This window comes from Ursus arctos, unplaced genomic scaffold (assembly GCF_023065955.2).
Source record: "Ursus arctos isolate Adak ecotype North America unplaced genomic scaffold, UrsArc2.0 scaffold_19, whole genome shotgun sequence".
Lineage (NCBI taxonomy): Eukaryota > Metazoa > Chordata > Mammalia > Carnivora > Ursidae > Ursus > Ursus arctos.
Genome location: NW_026622863.1, coordinates 48,172,622 through 48,179,683, shown reverse-complemented (window position 1 = coordinate 48,179,683; position 7,062 = coordinate 48,172,622).

Sequence of the window (7,062 nt, the reverse complement as noted above, 5' to 3'; positions counted from 1 at the left end):
GCAAAAGCTATTGGGCCAAGGTCAACTGAGCTCACATGGATCCTGACCCCTCGAGGGCTAGGACTGACTCATCTTTGTCATCCCCCCACCCCCCAAACACACACACACACACACACACACACACACACACACACACACACAACTCACCTGGCTGAACTTCTCTGCCTGTGGCTCCATACCCCTCCCCCAACACACGGAGCTTGCAGGATCTGAACTCCGGGATCCCACTGGTCTCCCCTCTGGGGGCACTCCAGTCACAGCCCTTAGCACATTGCGGCTTGTGCAGAGTTCTGAGCTCGTGGAGGTAGAGAGTGGGAGAAGTGGGAGTTTGGGAGGCAGGATATCTGGGTTCTGCTTTGTTTCGATCGATAACACAGCCAGCTGTGATCATAGAATGATAATGGCCCCCATCTACTTTGCCCATCACTTTGAACTCATTATTGACCTTGGTGCCTTTCTAGTAAGTGTTCCCTGAGAAATGGATGGGAGCTGCTATCATTTACATGTGCCTCCGTGTGCCAGGCATTGTACTCATGTGTGATTTACATGTGTGGCCTCACTGGGGCTCACAGAGGGTGCAGTAACAAACTGCAAACATCTTCCCGCATCTTCGAGGCCCTACAGGCTCTGGTGGGTCCATCACCTCCCTGACCTCATCTACCTGCTGCTCTCCTCTCCCTGTGCAGCCGCAGCCTCATTAGGCTTCTTGTTACCCCCAGAATATGCCGCACTCATACCTACCTCAGGACCTTTGCACCTACTGATTTCTCTGCCTGCAAAGCTTTCACTCCCAACTTCATGCATGATTGCTTCCTTGTCATTCACATCTCGCTCATAGCACTCTCTTATCTCTGGAATACCAGGTTCTAAAATTATCTTACCAGCTCCATGCCTGTTTCCTCATCTGCAGAATGGTGGTGAAAATAGGGCTCATGGTGAAGATAACTGAGTGTTTGGCATGTAGTAAGTGCTCAATTAAATGTTAGCTATTATTACTTATTTGTTTTGTGTATGGCGGCTTACCCCTCCATCACCCTGCAAGATCCATGAGAGCAAACTCTGGGGCCGACTTGGTTACTACTGAAACTCCAGCACCTAGAACAGAGCTGGACACACTGCAGATGCTCAGTAAACATTTTTGCCCCACCCCCACCCTTTCTTTAATCAATAAACATTTTGAATGAATGAGAGAGGTAGGCACACTATGACCGCCCACGTTTCAGATGTGGAAAGGGCTCAGGGTCACAACCAGAATCTGGTGGAGCCAGGATTTAAATTCAGGTCCATCCGATTCCAAAGCCCAGAGCTTTCACGGTCTGCCTGTGTAGCCTGTAAATCTCTTCCCGCTTTGGGCTCTCTTCTCCCTCCTATAAAACATGGTCTGGTCAAGACTAGGTGCTGACCCTCAGTGGGGACTGGGGGAAGGTGGTCCACTATTCTTCAAATCCATTGTCAGGTTTTCTCCCCTCCCTTTCTCCCCCAACATCAGAGCCAGCTCCGACTGACACCGCCAGCCTTCCCCGCGTCCCAGCTGGGCCTATGTCAAAACCCGGACTGGATAATGAAGTTGCGGGAGAGGAGGGCTGTCGGAGAGGAACCGAGGGACCGCCGATAAGAAAGAGGAAGGAAAGGATGGGGAGCGATATCAGACTTGGGGGGGAGGGGCCTAAACCTCGGGGCGGAGCTAATCCTAAAAGAAGGCCGGGTCAAGGGCTCTGGGCGAAGTACTATATGGCTCTCGGCTACCTTGTGGGCGGTGCCAAAGGCTCTGGGGGCAGGAATAGAACTTGAGCTCCCGCAGGATTCTGGAGGTGGAGCTAAGAGCCGGGGGGGCGGGCCTACATCTAATAAACAAGGACTCTAAGAATTAGAGTTCGAGGGCGGAGCTAGTGGATATCTAGGCAGATTTGAGGCTTTAGGGCCGGGGGCTTTGCGAGGGGGCTTTTGGGAAATTCAGTGAAAGATTAAGGAGAAGGTTTGGAGGTTATGGGAGTGTCTTCCTCCACCCTCTCTTCCTCTCAGAGCCGGGGGCTACGCTTCAGGCAGAAAAGCAAGGAAGGCCCTGCCCCTTCCAATCCTCCTGCATCCCTATTGGCCGAGAGGCCTGCGCGACAGGCTCTCATTGGTCGTGAACTGGCGAGGAGGGGGTCTAGGGAGAATACGCGCGGGGTGTGGGCGGGACTAGACGGTACCTAGGGGGATCTAGGCTCAACCAATCCCGGTTCAAGGATTGTGTTGGGGGGCCTGGCAGGGGGTGTCCCGACCCCCCTTTCTCGGCATCCTGGGGGATGACCCCGGTGCCAGGCCCGGCGCCGGCCGCCTGATGCCGGGAGGGCCGAGCCGGGGATGCTGGAACGAAGGTCGTTGCTATGGCAACGGGAGGCAGGGCATGGAGGGGGGGACCGGGCCCAGGCTGGGGCCGGGGGGGCCGGCGGTGGCTGTGGCGGGGCGATGGCGGAGCGCGGCCCGGCCTTCTGCGGCCTCTACGACACGTCCTCGCTGCTTCAATACTGCAACGGTGAGACCCCTCCTCAGTTCCGACCCTGGCTCCGCCCAGGGCTGGACCCATTTCCTCCTGCCCCAGCCTCCTCCTTCCAAGTCCCCATCCTCGCCTCTTGCTGAAGATCCTCCTTTCTCCGCGCCCCCCCCCCCCCCCGCGGAGGACCCTGACCCCAGAGCAAGGTCCCTGATCTCCAAAGCCCCGATCCCAGTTCCCCACCTGCCTCGACCGTCCCCTTCTCCCGAGGTGGCTGGATGAAGAGGAGGGCACAGAACCTTCAGGAGCTTGGGGTCGGAGGGGGCAGGCCTGGGGGTCTGGAACTCTGCCCTTTCCCCCTCAATCCTCTGGGACCCCCCCCTCCCTTGGCAGAGGCACTGACAGATTAGGGTGAGGTGGGATTTGGTGTTGGCTTGTGGGCTGGGTGTGGGAGCAGGTAGGATGACCGGAGGATTTGGCCTCCACTATACCCCCCAAATCCTCAGGCCCCACCACTCCTACCCATTAGGACTCACCCCTTCTTCCTAGACACCCTTCCTTCTACCTGAAGGGCCACTGTGAGTGTCAGGCCTAGATGAGGGGAGCAGGAGGTGGAGGACAGGTGGAAGGGAGGGGAGAAGGTGAAGCCAGGGCTGGTCTCTGGGCAGAAGGGCTGAGGGTTGGGGAATGCTCGGGAGGGAGCTTGAGTTAAGGGGGGCTGGGGAGATGGTCCAAGGCCTCAGAACGCAGCTGGCCTCTCTGGGTGGGGGCTTGAAGGACCAAGGTGAAAGCGCCTCCATTTCACTCAGGGGGCCCTGAAAAGGGACTATCTCCCAGTTTGGAGGCTCACTGCCCTGGTCACACTGGAGTTGGCAGAGGAGTAGAAGGCTTATTTTGGCCTCGTCTGCCCCTCTAAGAGACAGAACGCTGAAGCCTGGCTCCAGTACTTGCTCGGCTGCTGCAGGCTGTGAGTCCGGACAAGAGTAACTTCACCTCTCTGGGCCTCAATCCCCCTCCTCCTCCCCTCTTCCTAAAATGGATGTAATACCATCATTACTGGGCTTGCCTGGAGCAGTAGGTAGTATAATAATAGTTAATTGTATCCTGGATTTCCTGAGCACTGTACCGTGAGTCAGGAAATAGTGCTAAGTGAACAGTGCTAAGTGTTTCGCGTGAAGAGTCCTGTCACATGTAAGCTCCCTATAATAGCCTCTCTCCCCCTCTCTTTTTTGGGTGTGTGTGTGTAGTATCAGCAATGGCAGGTAAGAGGGGGCCTGGCCCAACGAGGTCATTGGCCCTCCTGCCCCTTCACCCAGTGACCGGATGGATGAGTCTCCGCACACTCCCCCAGCCTCCGTTCTTAGTTTCCTCCTTTGGAAAACGTGATGCCAGCAGGACCCTGAGAGTCCCTTCCCTTCCGAGTTCTAAGTCCTGACAGCTCCCTTCCTCCGACTTCGGGAGGCCCCCACCTTCCTCTGCAGGTCCAAGCACCGGACCAAAGAGGCGCTGGGTGGGGGGCAGGGCGGGCGAGGCCGGGCTGGCGATTGGGCCGCCAGGAGTGGGGGGGGGAGGGGAGGGGAGGGACGGACGGCTGCACTGCGGAGCTCAGCGGGCGGGAGGGGCGGTCTACTGACGCGGGATGGCAGGTGCGACCTCCATGCCCCGTCCCTGTTAATGATACCACCTTTACTTCCATCGGCTGGGAGCCAGGTCTTCCTCGGTTGTTGCCAGCAATGAGTCTGGGTAGGAGTGGTCTGGGAGGGAGAGGGAAGGGGAACGCCTCAGTCATCTACCCCCTCCCACTTCTGGAAAATGGGCTGTGTGGGGGGTGATGGAGTTACTTGGCTGAACCCAGGGGCTGGAGAGGAGAGGGAGAGCTGAATCTGGGGCGTGGGGTACAGCAGCGAAATAAAGAAGAGGAACAGGAGAGAAGCTCTGGCTGGGATAGAGAGTTTGGTTGTCAGATCCCGCCCGCATCTCCCTCCTGTGGGTCTCCTGGGTCTGTGATGCGCTGCCTGCAACCCCCAAGTCCACCGCCAGGGGCCGCAGAAACGCTGTCCTTGCAGCCGACTCTGGGGTCGAACCCCACGGTGAGGAGAGAATGGGAAGGGGAGGGACCAGGCATGACCTTCTGGCTTGGAAAGTCTTAAGAAACAGAAAGGAAACGTTAGTACCTACGATAAGATGTTGGTACTCGTCAGAGAATATTGAGGATCAATTCTAGAACTTTGGTGTCACTAGGAATAAGTTGGTGTCATTTAAGAAATATTGGTATGGGGGCGCCTGGCTGGCTCAGTCGGTAGAGCATGCGACTCCATGTCAGGGTCGTGAGTTCAAGCCCCACGTTGGGCATGGCGCTTACTTAAAAAAAAAGATAAAAATATTGATATCACTCATAATTTAGCATCTTAGTCATAGAATCTTGAAATCAGAGCCGAGAGGCTCTTGACTGGTAGAATCTTAGAAAGTAAGAGAGGCAGGGACTTCCCTAAGGTCACACCTCCAGGGCGGGCTGAGGAGTGTGGGGGCATAGGTCTGAGAGCGGTGGGGATTTCCTTCCCCCTCGGCGCCCTCTTCCTGGCCCATCTGCCAGCGTCCCAGCCGCAGGTTGAGGCAGAGGAAGAGGCAGTGGCTGGCCCCGCTTCAACTCGGGAAGGTGGTGGGGGGCCCCCCCCGCAGCCAGCGCTACCCTTCCTTCCAGATGACAATTTGTCGGGCACGAGCGGCATGGAGGTGGACGACCGCGTGTCGGCGCTGGAGCAGCGGCTGCAACTGCAGGAAGACGAGCTCGCGGTCCTAAAGGCGGCGCTGGCTGACGCGTTGCGTCGCCTGAGGGCATGCGAAGAGCAGGGTGCTGCGCTGCGCGCGCGGGGAACCCCCAAGGGCCGAGCGCCTCCACGCTTAGGCACCACAGCCTCGGGTATCTTTGCTAGACCAGAGGGATGAGATGGGGAGAGGTCAGGACCTGGACCACATACTCACTACTTCTGTCCTCTAACCCCATCCTCTAGTGTGTCAGCTCTTGAAAGGCCTTCCCACCAGGACGCCCCTCAATGGCGCGGGACCCCCGCGGCGCGTGGGCGGCTATGCCACCTCCCCATCCTCCCCCAAGAAGGAGGCGACCTCCGGGCGCAGGTAAGGCACGGAAGCCGGGGTCCCTAGCCTCCTCCAAGACCCCGTGGGAGACGGAGGCTGTTTATATGGCGAGGGATACTCTCATGTGCCCGAGCTCCAGCAATGGAAACTGCCAGGAGGTTCTCGCCGGCCTCTAACACTGGCCTGCTACCCTCACAGGCTCCTAACTATGTGCTCTCTTCTCGCAGTGCCCGCCGCTATTTGTCACCAGAGCGCCTCGCCTCGGTGCGCCGCGAGGATCCCCGCAGCCGCACCACATCATCTAGCAGCAACTGTAGCGCCAAAAAGGAAGGGTAGGTGTCTGGGGTGGGGTTATGTCGCAGAGGATGAGGCCAGGACCCCAGACAGGCATGGGAAAGGGGATGGGGAATTTCAGGTAATGCCCCAGGCCACGAGGTGATAACTTAGAGCGAGGCCACCTAGTTCCGAATGGGGGGACAGTGATGGAGGCTTGGAGGGACGAATCCTGAGGTAGCATGGTCCACGTGAAAGGCCTGGAAAGGCGCAGCCAACATTGAGGGGCGTGGTTAAGTCTTAAGAGGCTGGACTAGGATTTAGGAGAAGTGAGTGGTTAGGGTCCTTTGGGTAAGCCAGAGTGGAAATCAAGGAGGAGCCAGGCTTGTGGGCGTGGCCATGAAGGTAAAAGTCTCCATTGAATCTCAGGGGTGGGGCCAGGATGCAAACCTCGAGGGAGTTTCTGTAGGGAATAGGGGAATAGAATGACGGGTATGATTGGGATTTGAGGGCAAGGGCAGGGTGTTAGCCTGGGCAGAATCAGAGCCTGGGGTGGGGATCACTGGGCCCGATACCAGCTGGTGGCATGTCAGATGCAAGAAGCAGGTGTAGAGGAGTCTGGGACTAGGCCAGAGGGGCGGAGCCACGGGTGGGCGTGGCCAACCATCAGGAGGCGGGGCCAACCTGGAGGCTTTGCAGTGCTACTCAGCCCATCCGGACTGGATCCCGATGAAGTGGTCGCAGTCGGAATCCCTGGGGGGACCCGAGGCGGGCAGAGGGCTCAGGGGGAGCAGTCAATTATCAGGAGAGGAGTCAACTCGGGACGGATCAGAAAGGGAGGTGGGTGTGACGAGAACGTTGGGCGTGGTCAATTCCGTGGAGGCAGGAAGGTCTGGGCGAAGTAAAAACCTGAGGATGGAGTCAGGATGCTGTGGGCTTGGGGGCTGAACTAAGGCAGGAACTGGGTCAAAACCACACATTTCAACCTGACTCAAATAACAGCAACCACGTACGCAGTGCTGTGTGCTAAGCACCACTCCAGGCACTTTACAGGAATTAACCAATATAATCCTCGCAATCACCCTGCGAGGTAGGTACTCTTATTATCCCCATTTTTTAAAGCAACGAAACCGAGGCAGAGGTTGGGCAACTTTTCCACACTGCTAGGAAGTGGCAGAGGTGGGGTTTGAACTCAGGCAGACAGGCCCGCTAGCCCT